This window comes from Balearica regulorum, chromosome 4 (assembly GCF_011004875.1).
Source record: "Balearica regulorum gibbericeps isolate bBalReg1 chromosome 4, bBalReg1.pri, whole genome shotgun sequence".
NCBI classification, from domain to species: domain Eukaryota; kingdom Metazoa; phylum Chordata; class Aves; order Gruiformes; family Gruidae; genus Balearica; species Balearica regulorum.
The window spans coordinates 51,552,686-51,568,177 of NC_046187.1; the positions used below are offsets into that span (position 1 = coordinate 51,552,686).

General features: G+C 42.3%; 1 protein-coding gene across 8 annotated transcripts in view; it reads right to left on the reverse strand.

Moving 5' to 3' along the window:
• Window positions 1-15,492, reverse strand: part of CRACD (capping protein inhibiting regulator of actin dynamics) — a 132,291-nt gene that overhangs the window by 43,230 nt on the left and 73,569 nt on the right. Inside the window, exon 1 of one of the 8 annotated variants that reach the window (XM_075752111.1) lies at window positions 14,525-14,540. The exons of the other annotated variants lie outside the window; for them this stretch is intronic. The gene's annotated coding sequence lies outside the window, so the exon portion shown is untranslated. Of the gene's footprint in view, window positions 1-14,524; window positions 14,541-15,492 lie in introns of those variants that run through there. 8 annotated transcript variants of the gene reach the window in all.

The window sequence follows — 15,492 nt, forward strand, 5'->3', positions numbered from 1 at the left end:
ATTTTACCATGAAATACGAAAAGCCTTCTGTAGTGCAAGAACACTCTTCCATATCACATCAGGTTTTACGCTCCACTCTGCTATACCTGTGTATGGCAAAGGCACATCAGGGTATCACCCCTTTGTAGTTGCTGGAGGCATTAATTACAGGGTATTTAAAGAGAAAATATGCCCAAGCACATTGTGATCTGGCTGCTTCCAGTGACAAGTGGTTTCCAAACTAGCATGGTGCCAGCGAGCATGCATTGAACCCAGGGATGCGATCAAACTTAAGAAAGCTGCTCCTTGTGAATCTGATTATATCTGTACCTGTTTATGGATGAAGCAGAAAACCTAGATTGAAATTATAAAGTCAAAGACGCAACAGAGAGTAATTCTGCATTTCCTTTACAGATCCCCAAGAAGCCTACACAGGTATCATTCTTCTCATTGGGCAGTCAAGATGATACACAACATTTGTGCAACTTCATTAAGACCGCAAGGCATCCCAGTAGCAGAATAAAGATAACAAGCTGAATTATGAACCTCAAATTCAGGCCCAGCATTGGAATTTTTCCATCAAGAATTGCTGACCCACAGTGAGCAGATGAGGAAAACAACAACCACTGAAGCAGCAGTTTTACCACTGTAGAAGAAAACGGGGGACAGAAGTTTACTCTCCCTGCCCCCTAGCTCTGCTTTCCATAAGCTGACCAACTCACATCATCTCCAGCCAGACCAATTGTTTGCTGCTCAATTCTACCTTCAGAGAAATATATTCTTATACGAAATCCCCAACAGACAGGCAGGCAGTCGTGCGGAGAAAAAGAGAAATTATTGCTTTAGGCCAGAGCTGCCCCAACCCTTCACACACTTCAGAGATTGCCCGCAAAAACTCATAAATCAAATGGTAGAGCATACAGGAGAAAAAAAGCATCAGAACCAGGCACAAGACTGGGTGAAAGAGATGTTTTTTCATAGTCCACGCCTCGCCTGCTTCCTCAGCCTTCTTTGCAAGGAAAGGTTATGTGATGCCACTTCTGCTGGGTAATTTACTGCATAAATCAATTCAACTACAGCATTTTTAAAAAAGGTTCTGTGTCATTCATCCACACTACCCTCTTTCGGAGGTCTTCGAATATAACTGTGAATTACCTCATCAACTCCAAATCTACTGTACTGATTCACCAACTATGAATCTAGGTGTTGAACAAGTAAGACAGGTCAACACAGCTTTCATTTCATCAAAATGGGTGAAAGCCAACATGGTTATCTCCAGCCAAGATCTGCTTTTCTCCATGGGATTTAACATGTCCCTTAGCTGTTTCTCCGCTCCACATCCCATCATCACAGTTGTCACATTACTAACCGTGAATTCTTTAAATCAGGCTTCATGACTCATTGTAAAACCAATGAACACCCTTCCCTGCACAGACTGCACACACTATTCCCCATCCTGCCAGTGCAGAGATAAGGAGCAGCCAGCCCTTCCAGGTTTCTAAGGAGGCAATGCCTGACCTCTAAGGCAAAGTCTATTTATGTAAATTTTTCACAAGATCTTATGAAGGAAGATGTGGGATGATATCACCTACAGGGTAAAATGCTTCCTATAACAGTAAAACAAGTACAAAAAGGCATCCAAACATTGGATACAACAGACAACGCCCTGCACAAAAGCCTTTTGAGTCTCTAATGCTAGAGCTCAAACATGACTCATCCCTCTTGTCTCTCTATACTGCTGAAAGAAAAAAATAGGACAGGAAAGGCTGAAGCTTGGGACACCCAATGCTGTTGACTTATGTCGAGGACAATTGCTGAGATAGCCAGGAAAGAAGTCTGCTGACATGGGCCATTTGCATCTCTCCTTAATCACTCGAATGGGAATCCTACAGATCCAGCCCCAGGAGAAGATGGGAAATAAGCAATTAAACCTCTTTCCTGTGTGTTTTACAAGCCTCTCTCGTTCAAGTCACTGTAAACAGTTAATAGGAAATCAGTTTTGAATCACAGAAAAACATGAGATGTGAAGGCGACAGATAAACAAGGTTGGATATGGCAGCTAGAATAACACAGCACATACGGTAAATGCTCCCTTCTCAGCTTACTCCAGAAGAGTAGCAGAGCAGATTAGAATAATCTTTAACCTGTCATATAATTTGTCAGCTGCATAAAGACATGCAGTGCCTAAACACAGGGACAGTTAAAGTGGAGAGCACCAGCACCACGAAGGCACCACATGGTCCCTTCAACTCTAACAACAGAGGGGAGACCGACAGGAGCAGCTACTCCTCTCCCACTCTCTCTTTCACTCTAAGGTGCTCTCCAAGAAAGAAGGCTGGTGCAATATGGGCTTTATTGCCAGTAAATCAGGAACAGCTTTTGGACTTCAACTGGCAAAGCCTTAGCAACTCACCAGCTGACAAACCCCCATGAAATAGCTTGTAGTTAAACTACTCAAATGTCACCCAAATCCATTTGGATTACTAGGCTGTGATGCCTCTCAAAAACTTCAGAGACCTCAAGACAGGCACAGGTCAAATAAAGATTTAACTGCCGCTCGTATAGATGGAAGACATTTAAATGATTGGAAAAAGAGTGAACAATGTATCCCAAACAACAGGCACAATGCAGGGATGAGGCAACGCCACTGGATGGGACAGGAGAGATTTCGACACCACTGGAAACATCTGAAAAATAATTTTCAAGCAAGGTAAGCTTCACATGAGAAACAGAAATTCTCACATAATCACAGGTGAGACACCTAAATATGTAACAAAGAGTTGGCTCCTTGCAGCGTTTCCTCCTTGCTGCGGTGCTGGGGACACTCACAGATGAGTGGGTGAGAAAACCTGGAGGGAGAGACCTCTCCAAGCACAGCTGGCCAAGCAAAACCATCAGCTGGTAGGTAGAAAGATGACCATTGAATGGAAAAATAAATAAAAGCAGGATTTACAGTGACTTTTTAAAGCTGAAGTTATTGTGGCCAAGATTTTTTCAAACCTCAGTTTTGCAATGGGATTTGCAGAGATTTCACAGACATTTGCTCATTACGTGAAATGCAGCAGCTGTCCATAATACCAGATATTGCAGAGGACCTGTCTCCAAAATACTGTGTTCCTTGTCAGTGAATTTAATAGCTATAAAATATGGCATAATAGGCTAGATTATTGAGGATATGAATTATTAAGTTGAATAGGATTTTCTATGAAGAATTTAGAGAATGGAAATTCACATGCACGCAGCGTTAAGAACTGCATGGCAGGGAAAATGCAGGTGGGTTACTGGGCTGCGGGTACAATACAGCAGCTGAGGTGAAAAAGGGAACTAAAAAATACTGTTAAGAAGGTGAGTTGACTGACATCTCTAATCATATCTCTACAGCAGAAAAAAGGCTGTTATGATGTACATTGCCAGTATCAGTAATAAACCCACCTTGATGTTCAGCTAATGCTATTCTTATTAATGCTCTTATTTAAATAACTCAGGATAGCTGCTACCATAAGCACTGCCCTGTTGAGCCCTGGGCTGGCCATGTATCCACACAAACTTCTTTGCTTTTCAGGTCCCTACCGAAAAAGGCACCCTGCCTCCCCTCTGCCCATCCTGTTCTCATAGGGCACAGAGCTTCCCCACGCAAACCAGGACTGGCACTTGCCTCCAGCTTTCCCACCCACTCCACGCCTCAGTACATCCATTTTTGTGAGTCCCCAGAGCTGCTCGTTATTGCAGATACGTTTGTGTTCAGAGCCCAGAGCAGTGCTCCCCAGAGAGGTGTCTCCACTCCTCCAGGAACAGGAAACAAATTGGGAACACGAAGGAGGAGGGCAGACTCTGCTCTGCTTAACCACATTCCCACCTTTTAAAATAGGCATGAGCTCCTGCACCTATTGTGGTTCATCAGATTTCTCAGGGAAGGTTGGTTTCTGGCTGTTTTCTGCCTCCATGACCTGCCCTTAGTCCGTTGCCCTCTCTTCCATAGCTAGCTAAAAAAAACCAGCTGGAGTTGATAGATGGACACTGTCCAGGTATACAAAGCAGATACAAACACCAGAGTCCGAGGAAACATTTAAGATAACACAAAGGGAATAAAGATCGACATAAAAAAAGCCCTGATGCTCAGATTCAACAACCTGACTTCCCAGCAATTAGTTCAACTGCGTGAGGCACTTGGCGAGCGCACGTTAACACTCCTAAAGCAGACAGTATGCAATAGTCCCATGCTGACAGAGATAAGATGAGATAATACGACCAGAGATGAAATCAATACCCGAGAAACATTAAATGAAAACAAGATGGAGAGGGATCAAAGGCGACATATTGGTGCAGGCACAACAGTCTCATGAAACACCGAGGCAAAGCGAAGGAAAACTAGCATGCCAATGCTTGCCTGTTTCTCCAAGAGTATCAAGTGATCTAATAGGAGATACTATTTCTTGCAAGCCTTGTCCCGCAGAGAAGAGGAGGTATTCTTAGATTACCTGATGTAAACTAGTAATACTACCAAAGTATCCATAATACAGCAAGTACCAATCTTACTTTCCAGAAACATCTATTTTCCCTTGCCACCTGCAGAAGCAAAAGCATTTCCATAAACAACAGCCCATTTTGTGATTTTTATTCCTCCCAAAGACTGCATCTTTCAAAGAAACTGTACGTAGTTGAGATAGTCAGCTGTTAGGAAAAGCCCATGAATCAGCAAAATGGACTCTATTAATGTTCAAACACCATATAATATACTTTATCATCCAGAGCAAGGTAAGAGCTATTTCAACACTTCTTTTGACACAATAAGGAAGTAACAGGGAAAGTAGAACCTTATTTTACTCACTTCATGCCAAAAAGGCTTAACTTCCTCTGCATGGCACGATGATCTTTAGCGGCAAGGAAGAGATATTAATGGAGAGAAGGAGTAAAGAACAGTTTTAAAATGTTTAGATGACATTAAACAGAAGAACTAGAGCCAAGTAAATACTGCTCCTATCCACTTCTTCCCTCCCATTTACTCTGGTGAGAGTCTCATCGCCCTTCCTTTTTGAGCTCCTGTTTTCCTCTTTTCCCCATTTATAAATGAAAGTCTTCCCAGCCAGGCTTTGTCTTTCTGTGCCTGTTATTTTAAGTATCACAATGCAAGGTCCTAGAGGTCAGAAAGCCTCACGTTCCTCACCCAACCTTTCATAGGGACACGAAAATCCTGCCTCCCTAATCCATCTCACTGCCAGCCTTGAACAGCACCTTTGGGATGGGGAAGATACTGCTCTCTGAAACACACAGATAAACCCAGAGCAGGCAGGTCACTCTGGGAACATGTGGGATAGGATGGGGATATTGGAGACACCCAGCAGGGAAGACAGTATGAGAAAGTCAGTACAAACTTCACCAGCAACCATTACTGGGGCCAGGGAATTTCCTTCTTCTTTCCCAGCTTCCGGGGGGGGAAGCCTCAGGTACAGGTTATATATACAGTGAGTAGTCAGGGGGGTTAAAACAACTTGGGAATCACATCCTGAGCACAGTGGCAGCAGCTGGCCGAGTTCATACATATAAGGACATTTGCAAAAGGGTTAAGTAAATGTGATAGATGTTACTGAGGTGCTGGGCTGCATTGCAGAACATATGGGAGAAGATAAAACCTGCTTATAATAGCTCTGGGCTCAGTGATGCATGTGAGACTTTAGAAAGGAAGAGCTTCTGATTCACCAACAAAACATTCATCCATTATGTAACAGAAAGGGGAAAGTTTTATTTTACTAGGGCAAGAGTTATTAACTAAAGTTATTCATGGGAGACCCTTTTGGTATGCTGGAATTTATCAGAGGTTTCCAGATCTGCATTAAACACTTGAGGTCAATGCAGTAAAGAGATGTTGGCTCATTATTTCCTTCTCAGAGGAAAAAAAAAATTGTAAAACATGGGATTTCCTCAGCAAATTCATTTCTTATATGAGACAGTTCCCACTTGAAACATTTAAAACCTGAACAACTGGCCAAATTGCAAGCCTCCCAAAGGCAAAGCGAGCCTGAGGCTTGGCCACAGAGCTGTCCAAAGTCCAAGGAATACAACCCTAATCGACCAAACACCTCCCTGCTGCCCCTCCCCAGCTGCTGGAGGTCATTTGTACCTCCTCAGGGTTGCCACAAGCTGCTGACAGGCGATGATTCTACACTCAAATCACTATTATTAACATCCTTCTTGCAGGGGATTGTGTTACCTGAACTGCTTTTTCTTCCCCTCCAGGCCCTAGAACAAGTCCTATATTGCACCAGTCAAATTTTGAATCGTATCACTTTGCATTTTTTTTTCCTCTGGTGAGAAAAGCAACATTTAATCCTCACTGAAACAACTGGCTTACCATAGAAAATGTTAATTTTCACAAAGGGAGTGTGAAACTCATAGACCAAACCTCTTCAGTGATAAGGCACAGGCGTTAACAGCATGCTACTGACATCTATCAATAAGACAAAGTTGAGAGGGATCCTGAACTCAAAGGAGAGTCAGAGTGTCATGCCAGAAAGACTGGATGGCTGGAAGACTGAGGTAACAGAATTGAGAGGCGATGTTGAAGAATTTTGTACAAACTCATTTGTTTAGGGCATGTTGCTGAGACGTTCTTCCAATCACTTGGCCCTGATCAGCTAGAAATGGGTGAGAAGACAGATCTGGCCACACCAGCTGATCACAGGATAATTATAAGCCAGGACTGTGGTGCAACTACAAAAAAAGTAAATGTCATCCTATGGAAAAGGCTCCTGGAACTCATAGGTGTTACTACCTGAGAAAGCGGGTGGAGAGCCAACTGGCTGATAAATCATTAGGTCTTACTAAGTCAAGGCTGAAAGCAAGCAGGTACATCCAGTATATTTTGGATTGGAATTCGGAATTTTTTCCTTTTATAAGGGAAAGGCCAAACTAATACATTGCTGAGGTGTTTTGACACAGAACAAATTCTTTCCTGAATGTCACATAAGGGCAGTCTTTTTGGATAAAAATTTCTTGTCATGGTGCAAAATCAGATACAGTATTTTGGCTTTTGCTGCCCAAAATAAACTGAAATCAGTAAAGACATACTCTGACATACGGCAGCTGCAAGCACTGAAACTAGAAATTTATGGAGCACTTTCAAAGCAGTGTCACTACTCAGGGCAATAACAACCAATTAATGAAAAAAAATAAATTAAAAAGTGACTACTGTATGCCTGTGTGTCGTCTTTCAAAGTTCTGAGAGTTATAAAGTGATACAGAAAAGGCAAGACTAAAAGGGATCTTATTCCAAGCAAATTGCCAACCACTGCAGTGTAAACATTATTTTAATAATTTCCTCATTAAATTTTATAAAGGTAAAGCTGAACAGGAGGCAATAAATCCATCTCCCCTCCCCAAATTTAGGGGCTTGGAATCTCAGAAACATCTCTAAATTTTGCACTGAGTCAAAAAAAAAAAAAAAAAAAAAAATCCATATGTAAGTGACCTGGAAGGTAAGTCAAATGTAAACTCAGGCTCAATGTGTCTAAAAACTAAAACACTCTGAATCTCTGCGTTCACAGAATTAAAATCATGCTGTTATGGTTTACAGCTGGGTAGCAAAGAAAATCAACTATTTCTTAAGAAGAGCTGCATGAACCATGGCATTCAGAAATCCACCAGCCAATTTTGGTAAAAAAAGCAAAGACTGAAGTAAATGCTTGCACAGTGAAAACCACAGTGAAGAGAAATACGGAGTTGGGAAGGATTTTGTTTTGCTTAGGGGTTTTTTTTCCTGAAGAAAGCCAAACCTCAACCACGTTATTCTGTGGCACTCATTCCCCAGACTGGCCTGTCACCAAAACATCCTGGGAAATAACACCAGTCAGCAGCACAGAGGGTGAAGAACCCACTCTGTGTTCCTACCCAAAGCCTGGAAACACCGTGTTCCTGCAAGGAGCCACCTCTTCTGCTGGAGCTCTGCAGAGCCAGGACGGGAGGACACCTTCCCCTCCTCACGGCTCCTCCTCCACCTTTCTGCTGCACACTCTCCATTCCCAACCACTCCTCAGGCTCACTTACTCCTCCTGATAAACAAATCCCCTTTGCACAAATTGACATTAATTGTGGCCAGATGAAGACTCAGGACAGCTGGCCTGAGCCTGCGAGTTTGCCTACTTATCCAGCATCTGGTTTTCCACTGTCTGAGCAGCTTCCACTACATACATTGCACACAAACGCAGCTTACCCCCCTCCTCAGGAGCAGCAGACGCTACACTGTGACACTGTTCTCTGTTCAGGGACGAGATTCCCCTCCCAGGACACAAGCAAGAGGCTCGGTCGCCGACCCTCGGAATACCACAATATGCCAGACCTGGGTAGATCTTCGCTGCAAGTCAGAGGCTTTCCTCCCGCTCACACCCAGCTTACAACTCCTCCTGCTCCTCCGCGTCTTCAGCATCACGGCCTCGTCTCCGTGCTGCACTTTTACCTCCCCTCCTGACACTTCTTCCACTCCGCAGTGGATCTCCCTTCTGAGTGCCACGGATAGATGGCCATTTCCACCTTCTTCTGAAATTGCCGGGTTTTATAACGTAGACTGCTGATGACACTGGTCACCCCGTATTGACTTGAATGCTAGGAAGAAAAAAGCTCCAGCCGAGCGAGCACTTAACCAACGCTGTCACCAGCAATTTCAGTAACAAGATTTTGAGCGGTTAAACAGACTGTGCAGACAAACCACATAATTAATCATTAGTATTCATCCCTAATTATACTAGTATTGTATTTCAAAGCATTTTACAGACCTTAACTAGTGGCTCCTTACTCACCACCTGTCCCTATGCAGGAAGCAGGCAACAGGCTGAGCCAGAAAAGCAAATTTTGAACAACTTTTTCACAGAGCAGAGTCAAAGACAGGACAGGAACTCATTGCGGGTTTTCCACATCCGCACCGGACCCCTCAACCTGGGTTGCCTTCACCACCCAGGCCAAGCACTGACACAAGATGCGTGTAAAACATTTTTGTTATAGGAAGAGGACTGTGTTAGGGTTGAAGTTCTGGCAACTTTCCTAAACACTTGGTCTGCTTTGGAATAGGAGTTTAAAATTGACTCAGTTCCTCATCTTGTCATCAACATAATAAAATATGCAGAATAAGGAGATATTTCCCTGTTGCTATTTATTAAGAAAGAAAGAAGTCAGAACACACCAAAACCAATACGATTTATGTATTTTTCTCTTGCTATTTGGAGGCAACTGAAGAATTGAGGCGATCATGGTTTGCCTTTGTTTTCCAGAATTAAAACGGAGAAATGAGGCATCACTAGAAACACTTATTGACTGTTAACCTCAGAAAAATCTGATTAAATTTTCCAGTTTAGACTTCCCTATAAGTATCTAAGAAATAAAAACCTCGTGAATATTTTTCTTCTGATCTTTGCAAAACTAAAAATATTCACTTCATAAAATACTCAAATAGATATATTTTATCACTGAATTTATTTGGCTGACACTGAGTATATTTATTAACATAAACCACTGATAAGTAGAAGCAGTGTTATTTTAAATGTCAGCCAATTAAGTACTCATGAAGAGACAAATTTAAAGACGAGAAGAGAAGCAGCCATAAAGAGATGATACTCAAATATTTACAAACCTAAACACTTCTAAAATATCTAAAATAATTCAAATATAAAAAGGCCTTTGCATAAATGAACAACTCTTTCTATCCCCCAACTAGGACAACCAGACATTTCCTTTTAAGACAGCTTCTTTCCTTTAGGCAGAGGGAACAAAGAGAAAAAACTGTTTCCTATTTTCATGCTGGTTGCATTCCAGGCAAAGATTTGCCAGGCCAGGATGTGACTGATCACACTAATCATACACCATCTCACTGTGATGAGATTACAAAGCATTATCACCACTAAACTGGTGAAATACATCAAATTTCGCCACACAAGTTGGACATGATTAAAGTTCACTGAGAAAGGAGACGGCACTTGCTCTCCAATATCTCCTGCCCACGCTGGAATTTATTTACCATTTACTATGTCCCAGGATGAAACAAAATGGAGGGGACTCAGGTGGCCAGGCAAAGCATGAGATTTCCTGTGCTGGTGAGGATGATTAAACATAACTACCGCCAAGGGAAATTAATGCGTTGTGGATTGTAGGATATGACATCAACATGGACCCTAGAATGAAAAATATTCACGCATGCAGTTTATAAGCCTTGGAAGGACATTGGGAGTGCAAGTTGTGTCTGTCATACTCTGAGGGGTTACAGCAGCCATAAAAGCCCAGGGGACCTGCCAAGCGCAACATCTCCTGATGCAGCATCATTCCAAAAATGTCACTTGTACAGGGTGCCTTCTGGCAGACCAGGTACCCTCCAGCTCTTCCAGTATAGTGACAAGAGCAAGAAACAGAAATTCTGTCCCCGGTACTGGTTAATGCCAGGGTCTGACTGTCAAGCATGGATGGACGTGGAAGTCCATTTCAGCAGCGCTGAACAGTTATTTCCCAGGTGCTGAAGCACATTTTGAATGCACTTCAGCAAGCAGCTTGCTACAGGAATTGGTACCCTGCCTGTCCAGTTAAGGGAAGTTCAAAATGAGATTCAGAGGAAGCCCGTGCCGACCAAACTGTATTTAGCTCCCTTCCCTAACTGCTTCTCTGACACCTCAGGTTTCCTGCCACCCTGCATAAAAGGCTCCTTCACTTGATAGCTCTGCTCTACTTGTAAAACTCAAGGCTCAAGAGCAATCACTGTGAAAGAAATCCCAGAGAGCAAACGTAGGAAAGGGTAGGGGCAAAGGAGAGAGGCAAATACTTATCTAGTTTTAACATTTTTTTTACTTCTCTCGTATCTATTCTTAATTTTTCTAGACTGTAAGTGTTCAGTAGCTGACACAGTATTTTTCCATCTCTGTAAAGCACCACCCAGGGTTACAACAGCACATGCCAGTTTCAGAGAATTGTAACAGTACTAAAATAATAAACAAGCCAAAAGAAAAGTTTATAAATGTAATCACCTGCCATTATGTGACCAACGAGCCTCAAGAGATGCACAAATCTCTCTCCTTGATTCATTTTGAAGCTGAGATACTGCAAAGCGTCTCAAAATAAATCCAGGTTGCGCTTGAAGCCTTCCTCACAGAATCGTTTCCGACAGATTTGTCGACTGAGAGTATGGAAACAACAGTAGTTGTTGTTTTGCATTGTGGACCATCTTTTTAATCATGGCATACAGAAGGGGAAAAATAACATTTGTAGCTGAAAGTCCCAGGTGAAGAGAATTCCAGTGCTGTGCCGGCCCTATGTCAGATCCCCATACCACGTTTTTTACTGCGTTTTTGGAAATATCCTGATGCTCTGACTGTGCTAATCTTGATACCTCTTTAAAGAGCAGAGCTAAAGCCCAAAACCCATATGTGCAGTAACACCCACCCAGGACAGTCAGAGGAAAGAACCATTTAATTTAGGTGCATGAAACGACAGCACTGTCAGTTATAGGAAGGTAACTCTGCACAATGTACAAGTTAAGCTCAGGCTTCTCCCACCCCTTCATCCCCTCTTCCTCGCTTTTTAAGGCTAAGTCTTGCATATTATATGGAAGAAAGAAAAATGCCCGTTGCCAGCAGGGCAGGAACACATTGTAATTCCAATGCAGAGCAATATTTTCTCCAGTATTTTTCATCAGAGGGTATGTCTCAATAGCAGGAGAAACACCAGTTCCTCCTTTTCCTGCTTTTCTGCTGAAAATTATTTGGAGCCAAACCATAAAATGCACAACCACATTGCATCAGAACAAAATAGAAGACAGAGATGCAACTGTGTCTCGAAAGAGGCATGATCTCCCTCCAAATCTTCTGGGCTGATTTATCAGCTCTTTTAAACCTGATGGTAGAGGTATGACATATATGCCAGGATATGGAATGTTTGCAATTTGTTTGTAGAAAACATTACTCTGAGCAAATGTAATTCTAGCTACTATGTTTAGTCACAGTTAATACTACGCATATTTGCTCTCTGGCTGACTGACTCTGACAAACAAGTTTAAGTATTTTAGACTGTAAACTGAAATGTAACCAGGGATAAATAATCTGCTGTGCTGCCTGAGAGTTCACTGTTTTATTAGCATTCCAACAAACGCTAAATGAAGATGAGCACAGACACTTAATGTTTCTGTACATGAAATTTATCATGTGCTTACATATTGCAGATCACTGATGAATCTGGAAAAAAAAAAGATATGGAAAGAATACATACGGCTACCTGGCACTATATATCCATATTCATTGATAGGAGGGCAGCTGCTGCTTATTTTGAAGGTGCTAGTTCGGGAACCACAGTCAAACATTGTGACTAAAAGCTGTTCATATAGGTGTATTTAATTTTGGTAAACAGACTCCTTTAAGGGCATCACCCACACTGTATCCTAAAGCTCCAGGAATGGTAAGGCAATGCGGATAGTATCTGGATAACCACTTAACCAAAAAATAGAAAAATAAGAGAGCAATGAGATTTCACTACTTTGTGACAAAAAATATTTGAACTTTTAAAAGTACGATAATATTTTTACTCAGTTCTTTCAAAAGCACAGCAAAGTATTTTCCCTAATTTTATTTAAATAGAACATTCAGAGCAAAGTGGAAAGGGACACTGGATAGAAGCTGAAGCAGGTTATCTACCTGTAACTGTTGCTCTTCAAGGTGCCTTGGCAATACCTACATCCACGCAACTGATACGGAGCTGCGAGAGCTTCAGCCTGGCAGCGCTTAGGGCAGCACGTTCCTGCACTGCACAGCACTGTAAAAGAGGCCGGAAGCCTCTCAACCAAAGCATCTGAAATTTAACTAGGACCGAGGAAGAGGGCAGAAAGGCCAACTGTGAAAACTCTTGCAAGACCTTACATCTCAGAGAAGGAGCCAGCAGTCTGTGTCACTTTATTGTAAGATCAAAAGTTTGCTTGCTTACACCACCTGCCACAAGAACCGCCTGTAGAAAAGTCCTCAGAACGCCCAATGAAACAAACTCTCCCAAGGACAGCATCATTCTTTGCAGCTGTGGTGGAAACACAGTGCTTACTCATGGCATGACAGGAACCCAAGCAGCATCTCTAGAGATGCTGGTCCTGGGTAACTTATGCAGAGTCATCACCAGCATTACTTGGTCGCTAGCAGAATGAGCCCTAATTGAAGGGGGAAGGAGGTTTATTTTGCTTTGGTTTTTTTCACTGAAAACATTTTAGGTTTTGTTCCAAGGTTCACAGAGGGGAAAAGCAAGGCAGCTGTAAGCCCCTCAAGGTGCTGATGGGCAAGGGCACAGCCACCGAGGCAGCCTTGCAGGATTCTGCTCATTTCTGCTGGAATGGGCTCTGTGCCCAAGCTAGTAAGTTTTGAGGAGCCAGCCTTGCTGTGAATAGCTGTGCTTCTCTGCCCTACCCTCCTGGACCATGCCACCAGACTGGTAAGGTTTGTTTGTACCTGTTTTTCAGGATATCCCAAGCAACTTCTGCAGAGTCAGCCTCTCATTATCCTCCAGCACCTGAGCAGTCAGCTGGGACAACAGTGCACCTGGCCATCCTCGCTTTAGGCTACATTGTGAAATGGGACAAGGCTAAAGAGGACACATCATTTAGGGAAACAGCATTCCAGAATAAGAATTAAATGTAGTCTGCCATGGGAGAAGAACAACATGAAGAGGCTGCATATTTGGAGTGAAGAGATGAGATTTTAATCTATTTAATAAGAAACCAGTAAACTAGAGGACAGAAGTCTCCCAACTACACTGGGCTGAGGTCTCTAATTAGTTCATGAAGCATTTTACTGAAAGTATAATTTTATATGTGTAGCAAAGCAAAAGGTACTCTGATTAATTGCAACTCATTAAATCTAAGTTGTTTTGCAATTAGGAAAAATGAATGCAGGCATGGTAAGGTTGGTGCAGACAAGAATTCCACCTGGCTGAGTGTCACATTTCCAAGAGCAGCCAGTCTGCTCTAGCAGCAGAGGATTAATTTGAAATTCACTCCTGACTCATGGGGACAGGCAGTCAGACCATGTATTCCAACTTTTTTGAAAGAGAACTAGGAAGAAATCTTATAAAACAAAGATAATGAATGCCCTTGCTACAAGTGACTGAGTTAGCCAATTAGTGGCTGTCTCTACCCATGAGCTATTAAAAATTCATGTTCCATGTAGAAAAAATGTTGCTATCCTATCCAGAGTACTTGTGGACATATACATCACCTGTGTTCACATTATCATTTTTTAGAGTTCCAGTTCTTATGCAGAAGTAAGGTTAGTCATACTTAATCTCTTACATAAATTGTACACTTCTTAAGGAATCAGAAACTCTCCTAAGTGAGACATTAGCAACAAGATTTTAATAGCATGATATTTTCAAATTTTTCTCTTTACCCATTTTGGGACAGTAAGTTTGCTGTGGGTGAGAGAGTTCAGAAACCATTGCACATCCTAGGATAGGAAAGGGACTGAAAACAAAGGCAAAATAAAGCCCTAGCACAGAAGCATGTTCTGCGAACAAGACCACCAAAGCATGCAAAATTGTCATCACTCACCTCAGCTAGAAGGCTGGCAAACTGTAGGTATTCTCTACCTTTCTGCTTTTAATCCTATCCATGAAACACAGGTACCCTCAGAGAAACCAAATATACTTTAGCTGATCCTTTTTCTATTAAAGGAGGCAGCGACTGTGGATACAGGTTTCCTAGAACAACAACTTTCAGAGAAGACTCACATGACATTGAATCAGACTCGTCCCCCACAGCTGGCAGCCAGGGATTTTTAAGTCTTTACAGTAGTACTATACAGTGATCAACCACAAAATCCAGTGTAAGACAAGACAGCGATACACCATTTTATTTGGTGGTAATTGTACAGCAAATGTTTTTCTACAAAGGCAGGCACCAAATTCTGGGAAAGTCCAGGTCTGGAATTTGCAGCTCAGTTATGACTTCACCAATCATAACTAACACGAGTGTAAAAGCCACATGAGAAAGAGCTTCCCTTCCCTTCCCTTCCCTTCCCTTCTCTTCCCACAATGCCGCTGGTGAAGTTGCCTACAAAAAGAAAACTAAAAAAGTCTGAAAACTTCACACAAGTAAATTCTTTTCTTTGTACTGAATGGACATGCTGTACTCCCACTCCTTCACAAAGGAAGTTAAGAGCTTCTTTATATTTCAAGCCTACTCTGTTTTTCTCAACAAAATACAAATGAAAGGGCCATGTGAATTATTAACAGATGACAACAGAGAGCTAGCCAGGTATTTCAAACACTTGTGTCTCTTCTTCCTACATGAATTCCTCAGTAGTACATGCAAAGTAGGTTGTCTTACTTCTTCCATCCTTTAGAGCCAATTAAATCACTTGTTGAGAAGTAAAGGCTTTTCTACATTCCATCCTCTCTCCTTTCTTTCCCTGGTAGAGCATTTGACCTGACCGTCAGTGACAGGGGGACTTCACGCCTTGTTCTGAAGGGCAGTTAGTGAATCAAGCGAGAGCCTTTTCCCCTCTTGATACCTTTTCA